The sequence below is a fragment of the Manis pentadactyla genome, chromosome 4, assembly GCF_030020395.1.
Source record: "Manis pentadactyla isolate mManPen7 chromosome 4, mManPen7.hap1, whole genome shotgun sequence".
Taxonomy (NCBI): Eukaryota; Metazoa; Chordata; class Mammalia; order Pholidota; family Manidae; genus Manis; species Manis pentadactyla.
The window spans coordinates 105664922-105680145 of record NC_080022.1 but is presented as its reverse complement, the minus strand read 5'-3'; the positions used below and the strand labels follow the sequence as shown (position 1 = coordinate 105680145).

The 15224-nt window shown below is 34.0% G+C and overlaps 1 protein-coding gene across 4 annotated transcripts in view; it reads right to left on the bottom strand.

Moving 5' to 3' along the window:
• Window positions 1–15224, bottom strand: part of MAN1A2 (mannosidase alpha class 1A member 2) — a 220979-nt gene that overhangs the window by 19919 nt on the left and 185836 nt on the right. The window contains exon 13 of one of the 4 annotated variants that reach the window (XR_005032480.2): window positions 6851–6981. The exons of the other annotated variants lie outside the window; for them this stretch is intronic. The gene's annotated coding sequence lies outside the window, so the exon portion shown is untranslated. The remainder of the gene's footprint in view (window positions 1–6850; window positions 6982–15224) is intronic. 4 annotated transcript variants of the gene reach the window in all.

Genomic DNA, 15224 nt, shown 5'->3' with positions numbered 1-15224 from the left:
ATATACTTTAATTCTCAAGTAGCACACTTCTGAGAAGAAAACAGTTACTTAATAAATACTAATTGCTTTGACTTAGTTTGCAAATCAGCAGTTAGGGTAAGTAAGCAGAGAATAGCACAGAACAGGGGGTTTAGTGCTACTTTTCTCATTTAGCTGGAATAATAGTCCTCATGATTTCTTTTTAGGTATTCCACAACTTAGAATATAAATTCCATGGGGGCAATGATTTTGTATATTGTAGTTATTATTATATCCCTAGATCTAAGATGGGGCCATGCATACTTGTTGCAGTATTAAATATTTATTGAATAAAGGATTGAATCATTTGATGTATTACTATTCATGTATTACTAGCTTCTTTATTATAGTAAAACATTCCCTCTAGAAAAAGCAGCTACTTAGCAAATCTAGCTAGATTTAGGATACAGTTACATACAAAAGATAGAAGATAAATGAAATGGAATATGGTTTTTTGGGTTTTTTTTCAGTCTTCCATCTTGAACTATTTTGTTCCTAAGAATTTTCACCACAATGATCTGATTCCCCCCTTTCTCCCAAATATATTACTTAAGACACCTTTGCTTACAAACTTAAAAGTTAGACTACTCTTGATGCTTTGTTGACAACACCATTACCAGAACTATCTTTTAACCTACTTCAAAACCTTTTTCACCAGGGAATTAGCTTTAATAATCTGATAGGTGGCTAACAGTGTTTTCATTTGCTTATGCTGAGAGTAACTTTACAGGCAAAGGAAGACAGTTATAAAAAGGAGACCTAGAACTACTAAAGGATATGATAATATCAGCAACAATATCCATCCAGAATGACAATTTACTACTTTTTTCCCCCTTTCCCCAGTATTTTCTTATAACATTTTCAAACCTACAGAAACTTTGAAAGAATTTTACAGTGAAACCCATATATGTGTTTACCTCCTAGATTCTACAATTAACATTTTGGAATATTTCTTTATCACAAACCTATTACTCTATTATGTATTACTAGCTTCTTTATTATATTAAAACATTCCCTCTAGAAAAAGTAGGTACTTAGCAAATCTAGCTAAACATAAGAAAATCTTGCTTAGCTGTTTGCAAAAGGAAAACCAGAAGTCGCATTGGAATATTTTAAAAACCAGAACAAATTCAGAATGATAAACTTTAGGCAACAATATTTACTTAAGTTTTGAGGGGAAGATTGCTGCTACACATTCTAGCTCCTGGAGTTCTATCTTTGCTTTCCTTCTTTAAGAGGAGCTAAGATTAAAAACATTTAGAATTGTACTTAGTAATTACTCATTTGATAATAGCAAATTAGATAACATCAGTTACTTTTAAGGTAAGAATTAAAAAATTCCTAGAAAGAAAAAATTAAGAGCAAGAAGATACTTACGTGTTGTCAAACTATAGATAACCATAATTCCTTTTCCCCAAATTCCTTTCAAAAGCTTATGACTCTAGGCCATCAAAAAGTGAATGATAAATAAAATGTGGTATATCCAAACAATATAATATTTACTGACAGAAAGGAATGAACTACCAATACATGCAACAACATTAATCTAGAAAACATTATGCTAAAAAAGGTCAGACAAAAAATAAGTGCACACTGTATACATTCCAATTATATGAGATTCTAAAACAGGCAACCTATAGGAACAGAAAGCAGCTATAGGTTTGGGTTAGATGGAACTCACTGACTGCAAGACAAAGAGGAAATGTTCTATATTAACCAGAGTGGTAGTTATCCAGGTTTATATATTTTCCAAAATATGATGAACTACTCACTTAAAATATTTCAATAAAGTTGATTTTGTTAAAGTAAAGAAAAAAGGAAATGGATAAAGAAAGTAACTTCATTATGTGTTACTGTTACATAAGTACAGTTTGGGTTGTAGCTCCCTCTACTGAAGCAAAAAAAGAAGAAAAAACTGTCAAGGATATTTCAAAGTATATGGTTTTGAAACTGAAAAACTGCTCATAGCTTTATAATAGTGCAAGTGAAACCCATATACTTCTAGATGGTACAGTTATTCTTTTACCAAAAATCTATTACTCAGTTCGTGAATTATTAGTTTTTTAGTAATTCACTATGTGTGTTCCCTGGTGTCCAGTATCTGGGTTGTACTGTGATGCTGCGGTAAATCCTAAGAGGGCCTTAAAATGTGGACACCATGGTTCTAGTCCTTCAGTAACCATCTGAGGACACTGGACTACATAGATCAATATAGCAGTTAAACAGTGATTTGTCTCCTGACCTCATGACGTACTTAGCTATTTCTTGTCAGTAAAGGTAATCCCTTGATCTCTAATAGTTCCTATAAATGGTTTACCGACTCACAAGTATCAGTGGTTCTCAAAGTGTGATCCGCCTGGTCATCACCTGGAACATGTTTCAGATGCAGATTTTCAGACCCCACTCTAGACTCACCGGTCAGAACCTGGCCATGTCTTCAGACCCCGCTCTAGACTCACTAGTCAGAAATTGGTGATGGAGCCCAGAAATCTGAGTTTTAAGAACCTGTCCATGATTCTGATGCATGCTCAAGTGTGAGCCTATGCCCTAAGTGTACTGACTTTGTGTAACTCTTAACGCCAATTAGTTAGTACTGTTTTTGCCTTTCTTCCTCATGGGGGATCTGAACCTTTGACTCTCTACTGAAATCCCAGGAAATAAAATAGGTCTATTATTATTTTCTCCTTCCCACCTTCCCATTCCCATTTTTGCAAGCTCTTCTAAAATCAGGTTTTCAACTATCTTTCTGGGAATCAAATGATTCAATCCATTATTCAATAAATATTTAGTACTGCAACAAGTACGCATGGCCCCATCTTAGATGCTAGGGATACAGTAATAGCTATAATATACAAAATCACTGCCCCCATGGAATTTATATTTTAAGTTGTGGAACGCCTAAAAAGAAATTATGTAATATGTTGGAAGACACATGCTATGGAGAAAAGCAAAGCAAGGGAAAATGATAGGGAATAAAGGAGACATTTGAAATTTTATATAGGATGATTAGGGAATGCCTTAAAAATTCAAACAATTATTTGAAACAAGGATACAATTAAATGATAAATGATGTAATTATAAACCTCTACTTAAGACCTGAAACTGTAAAACTCCTAGAAGAAAACAGAAAAAAAGATCCTTGACATGGGTCTTAACAATGAGTTTTTGGATATGACACCAAGATCAGAAGCAACAAAAGGCAAAAATACATCAAACTAACAAGTTTCTGATTAGAAAAAGAAACCATCTAAAAAAAAAGGTAACCTACAGAATGGGACAAAATAATTGCTAATTATATGTCTGATAGAGTTAATATAACCAAAATATATGAAAAACTCATACAACTCAGTAACAATCAACCCAATTAAAAAAATGGGCAGAGGAATCAAACATTTTTCCAAAAAAAGACACCCAGATGACCAACAAGCACATGCAAAGATTAAATGCAAATTAAAACCCTAATGACATACTATCTCACACCTGCTAGAATGGCTTTCATCAAAAAGAGATAATGTGTTGGCATGTTGGAAAGGATGTGGCGAAAAGGGAACCCCTGTGCATTGCTGGGGGGAATGTAAGCTGGTACAGCCACTATGGAAAATAGTATGGAGATTCCTTAAAAAACTAAAAATTGAACTACCACATAATCCAGTAATCCCACTTTTGGGTATAAATCAAAAGGAAATGAACACAGGATATCAAAGAGATGTCTATGTTCCTATGTTAACTGCATTAGCTAATGTTCACAATAGCTGAGATAGAACAACCGAAGTGTCCACTAATGGATGAATGGATAAAGATGTATACACACACACAATGGATTACCATTCAGCCATGTGAAAGAAGGAAATCCTGCCATTTGCAACACGAATGGACCTTGAGGTAGTATCCTAATGAGATAAGTCAGACAGAGCAAGACAAATACTATATGATACCCATATGGGGAATGAGGGGTGGGGTTGGGGCAGTTGAGGAGACATTAGTTAAAGGGTACAAACGTCCAGTTAGAAGATAAATTCTGCACAGCATTGTGATCATAGTTAACAATCGTGTACTATATACTGAAAGTTAATAAGACTGTAGATATTAGATGTTCTCATAACAAAAAAAGTGATAATTATGTGATGTGATAGAGAACGTCATAGAGAATTTCCACTAAGGTGGAAATCATATTGCAATACACAACTGTATTGAATCATCATGTATACATTAAACTTACACAATGTTATTTGTCAATTATATCTCAATAAAGCTAAAAAAAAAAAACCCTACTACTTAAGAGTGATCACAGTACAGATGCAAATAGTCAACTTTTTTTCTTATGTAACACAGGCTAAAGATTTATCCAACAAATTTAGCACATATTTATTGAGTGCTTCATATACTGTGTGCTGAGTACCAGGGAGGTGAGAGTTATTAAAAGGAAAAGTTCCTGCAGCTGTGAAGCTTAAATTCCACTAGAAAAGACAGATAAAAAACAAACACATATGTATCAGGTAACAGTGCTTTGAAGAAAAACAAAGTAGGGCAAGGGGAGAGAATATAAATATAGATGATATAAACATGTAAGGCATATTTTCACAGGCAGGAACTCAAAAAATACAGTTATAATTATATATAGCTATAAAACACATAGGTGTAATTTAGGGAGAAAATGAATACAATTTGTAAGTTCCTTGATATCAGGGTTGTTTCTCTTACATTAACTGACAAAAACTAGAACAAAAATATATTTAACTATATATATATAATGTACATCTTACATTCCTCAGTGGACTTACATGTGCCCCTATGGAAACCTTTCCCAGGTTAAGAGTGAGACAAAAAAATACAAGTTTCAGAACAGTAGATATATATAATTGTGTCTGTGGGGAAAATAAATAAAAGGCTACTGATAGGTTATATATTATAACTCAATTTTTAAAATATATTTGCAATTTACCCAGAAAATTTCTAAAAGGATATATCAGGAACTTTAATAATAGTTATCCTTGGGATATGAGACTGGATATGGGGTACGGAGAAACTTTTATTTTTCATTTTTTTCTGTTTCATATTATTTAATTCATTTTGCCAGATCCACATATCATTTTTATAATTAAGAAAATAAGCTGTATTAAAAACAATCACATTAGCTTTAACTTTTGAGGAGCTACATAATATAGAGGAGATAGATGTTTACACAACTAATTTTACTAAGACAATTTAATTCTGTACAGTTCAACAAACATTTGAGTATATAATCTAACCCAAACATGAAGCACTGAAGATATTAATATTTCATGTAAACTATCAGGACAAGGGAAGTGTTGTGAGTATACATAAGGATGGATTAATTCTCTTAGTGTTGGAGAGGACTCAGAGACCGTGATAATCAATCCAGGCATTGAAAAAGTAAGAGACAGCAAGAGTAAAGACACAGGTGAAAATGCATAGTGGGCAGATATGGATCATATGCATGGGGAAAGTGCTCTAGCAGGAGGACATGTGACTGAAAAGGTACAGGCAGAACTTAATCTTGATTTTTCCATACAAGAGCAGAATATCAACAAGGTGGAAGGGAGGACCGTCCCCTTTCATCCATCTTTCTCACTTCTGGGGAGCATACATGTAGGGTAAGTTCTAGAAGTAAGACTACTGGAACAAAATTAATATGCACTTACTATTTTAAAGGGTTCTTTCCAAAAATTGTACCATGCACATCAAACACCCCCTGTGTTTGTATGTGGCTAGATTTTTACATCACTGCCGACATCAGAAAATAAACTTTAAAATCTTAAGTAATTGTATAATAAAAAATAGTATCTGACCATTTCATTTCACTTCTTTAAGTCAAACCTGTATTTTTCATGTGTTTATGGTATTTTCCATATGTATTTTCCAGTGAAATGGAAAATTTCACTAGAACAAAAATATATTTAACTATATATATATATAATGTACATCTTACATTATGTGTACATAATTAACTTAAAATAACTTAACTTAAAATAAATATATATTTTTAATAAGTAATTTTTCATTAATAAGCTCACATTTTAAGAAAATTTACCCTTTGACTATCAAATTTACTGCAAATGTTTTCTCAGTATGTCATCTGTCTTTTAGTTTACTTAATATTCTTTTTTTCCTTGTGGATGCTTCCATTTTTATGTAGTTAAAATTTTTAATCTTTTCTTTTATGGATTCTGAGTTTTGTGTCATGCTATATTCACCCCCAGAGTTGGAAAAAAAAAAATTCACTTTTTTCCATGCTTTTGTTTGATTTTTTATATTTAAAGCTATTTCTTTATCATACCATTGTTTTGGTATTTATCAGGGATCCAGTTTTATTTCTTTCTAATATTAATTTTTCTAACATCATTCATTAAATTATCTAACTTTCCCTCAATAATATGAATTGCTTATTTTCAAAGATGAAATTTCCACATGTAATAAGTGGGCCCATTCCTGGATATTATTCCGTTCCACCATTTCATTTATTTTTGTACTGCTACTAAACTTTTTCAATTATTATAGTTTTCTAATAGTTTTTAAATGCTCTCTTCTATAAGAATATTATATAATGTGAGATAAATAGTTTATAATACTTTTCATTATCTAGAAGGGCTTGTCTCCTTTGATGACTGTGTACTTTGTCAACATAGCTAAACTGGAACTACATTTGTCAAATTTCCTTTCTTTGTATGGTCTTGGGTTCCACTTGGTTACAAAAAATTATATATATGATTTGGAAGCTGAAGTAAGGCAGCAGCCATTGTGCTTTGAGGGGCACTATAGGCTGCCATGTGCTATTATAGTTATGCATCTTGTCAGTGGTTGCCTGACTCACCTGGAAGTGTGGAGCAGCTGCCAGACTTTCAACTACAGCTCCTATTAGAGCTCCTCATCAGTTTCTCCAATTCCTGGGCCAAGCATGAATAGTCCCATGGCAAGAAGATGCCAGCTCTTTCTGAAAATTACCTGCTTATCAAAGTTGGAAGCAGTGAGACACAGATGTGAGGTAGTTTGTTCCTGTGAATTCCAGTTTGCCCTCATTCTCCTTTACTACACATCTAGCTTTCCCCCAACGGCTGGCCCTACTCTTCTACAGCTACTTTACACCTGCTGCCTTATATTTTGTGCTAGGTTTAATACTAAGTGCTTCATTACATTAATCCCTATAATAACCCTTTGAGGTAATACTATTACTAATTGCTCTTTTACAGATGATGAAACTGAGGCAGAGAAATTAAGTAACTTGTTCAAAGTCACACAGCTATTAAGGGGGAGAGTTGGGATAAAGTACATATAGACTAGTTAAAAATACACGGTTAATTTGATCCAGGAATTCCACTTCTACGAATTTACCCTAAGAATACAGCAGCCCAGTTTGAAAGAGACAGGTGCACCCCTATGTTTATCGTAGCATTATTTACAATAGCCAAGAAATGGAAGCAACCTAAGTGTCCATCAGTAGATGAATGGATAAAGAAGATGTGGTACATATACACAATGGAATATTATTCAGCCATAAGAAGAAAACAAATCCTACCGTTTGCAACAACATGGATTGAGCTAGACGGTGTTATGCTCAGTGAAATAAGCCAGGCGGAGAAAGCCAAGTACCAAATGATTTCACTCATATGTGGAGTAGAAGAACAAAGAAAAAACTGAAGGTACAAAACAGCAGCAGAATCACAGAACCCAAGAATGGACTAACAGTTACTAAAGGGAAAGGGACTGTGGAGGATGGGTGGGAAGGGAGGGATAAGGGCGGGAAAAAAGAAAGAGGGCATTACGATTAGCATGTATAATGGGGGGGAGGCATGGGGAGGGCTGTACAACACAGAGAAGACAAGTAGTTACTCTACAGCATCTTACTACGCTGATGGACAGTGACTGTAATGGGATTTGGCGGGGGGAACCTGGTGAAGGGGGGAGCCTAGTAAACATAATGTTCCTCATGTAATTGTAGATTAATGATACAAAAAAAAAATACATGGTTAGATGTCTTTATGTTTGATTAACTTGGATATATATAGAGAAGGCATGCTTACTAAATCTGTGTCACAAAGCTAGAAAAGACACTACATTAAATGAAAAACTCAAGTGTTCAAAAAATTTCAATAAATCCAAATATGTTAAACCTAATAACAAAATTTTTTAATAAGGGTAAAGGTAAAATGTAATAAATTTCAGAAAAATTAACCATGCCAAATATATATTCAGAAAAAATTATCTTAGTTTACATTAAAAAATAAAAAACAAGATCTGTAGCAAAATTTTAGCTATATTGATAGGGCTACCAGAAAACAGAATACAGTGTTCAGTCTAGAAAACCAAGGAATCATCTCCAGAGAAAGCAATCAGCCTGGTGTCATAGAAAGAAATAGCACAGAACATTGCAATCTTTAGCCTGGTAAACAGAAGTATTTTTAGTGAATATTTACACAGAAGATGTTGTATTTCCAAAGGACAAAATATGCATCACTGAATGGAACTCACAGTGAAGTGGATTTTAACTCAACATAAGAAAGTTTTTTCTAAGAATTAAAGCTTTTGAACAGTGGAATGGGTTGGCCTTACAAAGCAGAGAGCTGCCCATCAACTGAAGAGATTAATAAGACTTTATTACAAAATATTCTGTATCTTGTAAAGAGACTCTTAGCATTTGAAATGTCTGTGCCTAAGAGGGAGGGATGAGCTGCAGTGGTGTTTATTGGACTGACCTCTAAATTTTTTTGCAGCTCAAAAAATTTCTTTTGATTCCAAGCACAAAGACAGCAACTAGATCTGAGGCAGGAAAATATGGTTGCAGTTTCAATGTATTCAATTTTTTTTTGACTACAAAAGGAAAACAGAGAAATACTAAAAAATAGTATCAATTAAGCTAAACCACAGTACACATTTTGATGTTATTGAAATACATATTAAGATGTTCATCTATGTCTTATGTATACATATGTGTGTACCTAACAGCCTACAGACTATACTATGAAGAGCCTATAGTCGCTTTTGGCTCCATAATACCTACTGTGTATGCACCATACTTTATTTAACCATTCAACTATCCCTGAACATGTAATGACTATTTATTTTTATAACAGCACTAAATATCCTTGTGCATAAATCTTCTTCCACAGCTTTGACCATTTAAGATTTTTGATATATTCTTTTACAGTTTTCCAGAATTTTGTCATTATACTCAGTCTGAATTTTAAGCAATTGGAAGGGGAAAAGTGCCCACAAACAAGATGCACAGACACACAGACAGAATTTCTGCCCTAGAGATTCTGATTCCAGGGAAGCAGACACACTATGGTGGTAAACTTGGTCTTAATTTCATGGTATTTCTTTTTCTTTTATTAATACATTTATTAAGAAGACTATGATTCCAACTGACCCATGATTTCCTAGGCCATTTAATGCCTGGTGTATATGAACTGAGAAAACCTGACTGACATGTATCCTCAACATGTACACTTTTCTCAGTTTCTCAGGCTTTCAAATAAAAATGCAACAGAATTGAGGTGAGATTCAATGAAAGTCCGATTAGACCTAGGTTAATCAATGTAGATTCTGAGGGACAGATAAAAAATATACTCCTTCCAGGAAGTTTTTGTTAAGAGGAATTGATTTATGACAGTAAATGATACAAAGGGATAAAACTATAGATAGTCATTTAACAATTCAAGGGCTGTGGCTAAAAGACTGTTCTCAGATCCTGGTGTTCCACCAGCTATGTCCCTTAGAATTCTTTTAGTTTAAGGGATTTTTGAGCAACTGCAATTTCACTAAAACCAACAAAAAGATAATTCTTAGAGGAAGCAAAGCCATTGTCAAAGAATATATTTTTCTTGGAGTTTGAGAAATATGGCAAAGTGGTATTATTCACCTATTTCTGTAAAACAATGCATACTCCAAATAAAAGTCTTTAAGTTAAGCCATTTCACACTAGCTAAAAGCTATAAATGGCTTTTCCTTCCTTGTATAATTCCTTACCCATAAAAGCACATTGCCTTGTATTTATTACTAGTAATACACTAAAATCTGCAATTGTCTAAATCTCCTCTCAAAATTTTTAGATATAAATATTCTATAACTGTAATGTTGAAAAAAATTTCTCCAGAGCCATCTGTCCTATTCAGTCTGAACTGATTACCCTCTTAATCTTCCTTTCACTTGCTTTCTATATTTCATGTCTTCCTTTTTGGTTTAGATTCAGTTTCGGTGGAGCATATACTACAAAACATTACTGAGGAAGAATACATAGAAACAGACTTTCGAGACCCTGTACAGCTATAATCAGTATTCTAAGACGGAATTAAGTTCCTCTCATAATTTTGAATGAACCGCTCTACTGCTTCTAGCCTTTTGCAGTTCTTGAGAAGTCTGAATCCATTCTGATTCCAAATCATTTTTCTAAGACTTTTATTCCTCTTAATAAGAAAAAGAAGCTGTTAGAACTTCACCCCCAGTGTTCTGAAATTCCACAGCATTGTGCCTTGCTGTGGGTCTGTTTCCATCTACTGTGATGGGATCTTGATGGTTTCTTTCAATCTGGAAATTCCTGTCTTTCAGGTCTGGGAGATCTTCTTGAATTACCTCATTGTACTCATATTTTATTTTTTAAATAAATTTCAAGAACTCAAAGAGTAACATACATGCATTAAACATGCACGTATCTCATATACCTATAGTTTGACAAATATTTCTAAGTTGATTCTAGTAATATTTATAAGTGAGGCACTAAAATAAAATGCTGACTGGCAACTGTAGGCATGTTGGCACTTACTGGTGGCTTTACCATTGGGGGATGGGTGACGACATGACCATTTCGCTGAGGGAAAATCACACACAGTGTCCATAGTTTTTTTCTTGTAAGCTAATCAGTTTTTCCTGAAAGGAATCTTCCAATATCCAGTTTCAGCTGTACCTAAGTCCAGAGTCTCCCTCCACGATTCAACCACTTCAAACAGACAATGCCTGTTTTCATTCATGGTAAAGATGAGGCAGGGGTGAGTCTGGATCTAACTATTCCTCCTATATACTTTTTAAAGAATTTTACAGTTTTCAATCCTACCCTGCACCCCAGTCTTAGGGTCTTTCCAAGGTTCTGAAAGTATTCATTGGCTTGCTTTTTAAATTAGCTTCTCCTGATGCAGGTACTTAACTTTCTCTGTTTATCATCTAAAAATCTGCTGACATCTCCTGTCTGCTGCTGATTCATTTCTCATGCTTTTTGTCCTTGTCCTTTTTATCTTCTTAGCCTTATACAGTCATTTTAAAGGTTCTTAAGAGAGAGGAGAATAAATGCAAGTATTCATTCTGTCAAACTAAACTGGAACTCCCTCTCATTTGTTATATACAGGCATCTTCAAAGGATCAGATACATGTCTTCTTTTCTCTTTATCCTCAAAAACTGACTGAACTTATCTTTTGAGCTTCAAATCTGTATCTGCAAATGTCTCTTGGGAACTTAAGTCAAAAATAACTCATTATCTTTTCTGAAAATCGATTTCTTTTTACAACTTGGTGCCATATCTTTACAGTTACCCACACTAGGAGCTTTAATATTATCTCTGATTCTTCCTTCTTATAGAATCTCCCTATGTCAAATAAGATACTAGAGCTTGTCAAGTCCACCTTTAGAGCTCTCCTATCTCATTCTTAATATTCCATCATCCACCTCCTCTCCTGAATGCAAACTCATCCCATTATACTCACCTTACCTCCAAGTCTGGTTTAAATGCCACCACTTCCATGAATTCTTCCTCTATGCTTCCTAGGTTAAGCAAACCCCTTGTCTCTAAAACACTTTTTCACTTCATTAACATTTGTCTTATGCACTTAATACATTAATATTTTTAGCAAATTTGTATGTGTTTTATTTCCTCTATTAGAATATAAGAGTTTTAAGGGTAGAAGGTTTGAAGGCCTCTATCCCTATCCTTCCTCATTACATAGTCTTTGTGTGCCATCAGTATGTATGCTAAATGAATAAATCCATTTGGGACTATTGAAGGAGAACAAGAGAAAGAGAAGACAGCACCTTGTCTTCTGGAGAAAAATGTATACCTTTATCGACAGCTACAGTATTCCAGGATATGGCATCCACAACAATATGTGAAAGGTAAAATGGTCCTCAATTTAGGTAAGAACAGTCTTTTTCATTTAACTATGCCACTGCCAAGTCAATCAATTGCTATCTCTGGTAGCTAAAACACATGGATTATTGTCCTTTAAGAGTTCACAATAAATTTCAACCACTTGATAGAACAATCTTAACAGTTACTCAGCTTCTGACAAAAGTCTACTTGAATTAATTGATATTTGAGAAAAATTTATGGATTCATATTAATCTTCATTCCTCTATAGAGGTTTAAGTTCTATCTTAAGAAAAATATAAACTAGCAACTACATTGGTCTTTAACAGAAATGGCTGGATTCAAATGCATTGCAATATTATGCTATAAGTCTATTTATAAAGAGTAAGTCATGCTAAGAGTATTTTTACATCTTCTGTAATATCACTGAAGATATTTATCATTATGTGTTGGGTTGAACCATATGAAATTGCCAGTATTCAGCTGTTTTTTGTTTTTAAAAAGTGCAATTCCATATGGTTCACCTAATAGTTGAGTACTTTTTTAATAAAGAGCTATCAAATTAAGTCATCTTATAATTTAGCAATAAGAAAAAATTCTGTCTCATCTGTCAAAGTAGTATGTTCTCCCAACTCCAAAAGATGAAAACAAGATGCTTCCTTTTTGCTGTTGCTGCCAGGAAGCTCAGTGCTGAGTGCAGTGCTCAAAATGCATCAGTTTTCTAAACCTAGGTTTTGTTAAAATTACTTGTATGATTACTCTTGTTTGACCTTTCCTTTTATTAATCCAAATGTATATGTGTTTTTTCTGAAAGTGAATATTATAGCTATTGTATTTATCTAACTGCTTACCTACAAGACTGTTGAGTAGGAGTCTTCTTGAACTTGGCAGGAAAAAATACCAAGGTCAATTGGTGATATTCCATACACATAATGGAAGGGGAATGGCAGCATATCACATATCTGCAGCCCTATCCCATGTGCTAAAGTGCTCAAGGTCTGTACTAATGAAGCATTTGAAAATTAATTATGAAAGCTGATCTGTTAAGAGGTAAAATTTAAATTGAATTTAGAAATGAGAAGGGTATTAATTGATAGAAAGGGTAAAGGCATTCCTTCCAGAGCCAGTGAAGAATGAAATAGACAATGAAATGCAAAGGAACAAATTTTATGGATACGTATGTGTTGTAAATACATGACTATTTGAATATAGATTAGCTTGGCTTACAGATAGAATCTGTAAGTAAAAGAAATGAGAAGTGAAGATAGAGATGATTGAATCACTGTTGCCTTTGAGCAGGAGGAGAGTGACATGAAGAAAATGGTATATAAAGGCTGAAAATTTAGTAAGTTCAAGACTAGAAGAGGCTTCAAAGTTAGCATTTTGCCACCACTCTAGCAAGATTTAATTCAGGCAAGATGACTGAATAACTCTGGGTGAAAGACTGCTGGAAAAAGATATTCCCACATATATTTATCATAAAGTTATCACTCTAGAGATCACTTAATAATCACAAAAAGAAAAAGATTCTTTATATGATCTTATAATCAAATCTAATCTTATGATTAAATTTAAAACCAGCAATAATGGGCTAAACTGTTGTAGGGAAAATGGAAGTTCCATGGCCAGGATCCTCGCCTGATCCTAATCTACTCACACACTGTGTATGCGCAATGATGTATACTTAGCCTACTGCACAGCATGCTTGCATAACCATGGGTGATAAGTCATTACTGCCTGAGTTGGTATAAAAAGAGCTCTGCCCATACTAAGGGTAGAGGAGGGCAGAGGCTGGAGTGAAGGCAGAGGCAGAGAGGGAGGGGTACAGTATTCTAGCACTTGACCTGCCACCATGAGAATAAAGGTTGGTATATAAGTCCTTTTCCCCAAAATTCCCTTGACATTTTTTGGTCTCACCGAATCCAGAGTAAACTTGCCCAGGGCTGAAACCCTCAGGGCAGACAACTGTTATCATATGCCTCTTTCTAGCAGGCAATGAAAATACATCACCTATATATATAATATTCATGCCAAAAATGTTTGACCTAAATCTGATCATCAGGAAACAATCATGAATATCTAAACTGAGGGACATTATTCAAATCAACTAGCTTGAACACTTATGTCAATGTCATAAAAGAGAAAAGGAAAACAGGGAAACTTTGTTCTAGGCGAAAGGAGACTAAAGAGACATGGCAACGAAATGTGACAAATGATTCTAGATTAGGGTTAAATAGTTAAAGCACACTATTTGAACAACTGAGAAATCTGAAAAGGGACTACACTTTAAACAGTACTATATGAATGTTAAGCTTCCAAAGTGTGATAACTGTACCATGATTATGAAGGATTATGCCCTTTTCTTGTAAACTCTTACAAATAAGTATCAGAATGCTGGTAAGTACTCTCAAATTATAGAAAAAAATTTTAAATTAGAACTCTGTGTGTATGTTGGTACATACATATACATGGGGATGAACTAATATGGAAAAAATTAACAATAGGTAAATCTAGGTGAAAGATACACAAATATTCATTGTATGAGTCTTACAATTTTTCTGGTCTTAAAAAAAAAAACCAGAAGAACTTTTACATAATTTTTCAAATTCCACAGTTTACAGATATGAAAAATGAAAGCAAAGAAATTTTGACATGTTCATTTACCTGGACTGTAGCAAGTGTATAACTGAAGCTCCAATGGTTTTATCTGCCAGCCCGTGCCCTTTCAACTATCTCATACTGTCTCAAACCCAGGCATACAGGATAAATCAAAACAACGAATGACTAGAAATAGGGAACTGACTACCAAGCAGATGTTCTAAACCATTTCAGGAGTAATAAGGGTCTGGGTTAGGGTCAACTGTAGATATGGAAACGAAGGAGCAAAATAAAGTAACAACATGACAAGAATCATAAAGACTTAATGATACACCAGAAGGAGAAAAAAAATAACACTCTACAATGTACATGCTGAAAAGATGGGAAAATTAAAGTACAAGGGATAATAAAAGAAAAATTGGAGGAAGATGGCCATTTAGGATAAGAAACCTAGTTTGAGACATGAACACTTCAATTGTAGTATAACAAGACATAAGCTACAAGCATTCTAGAATGTAA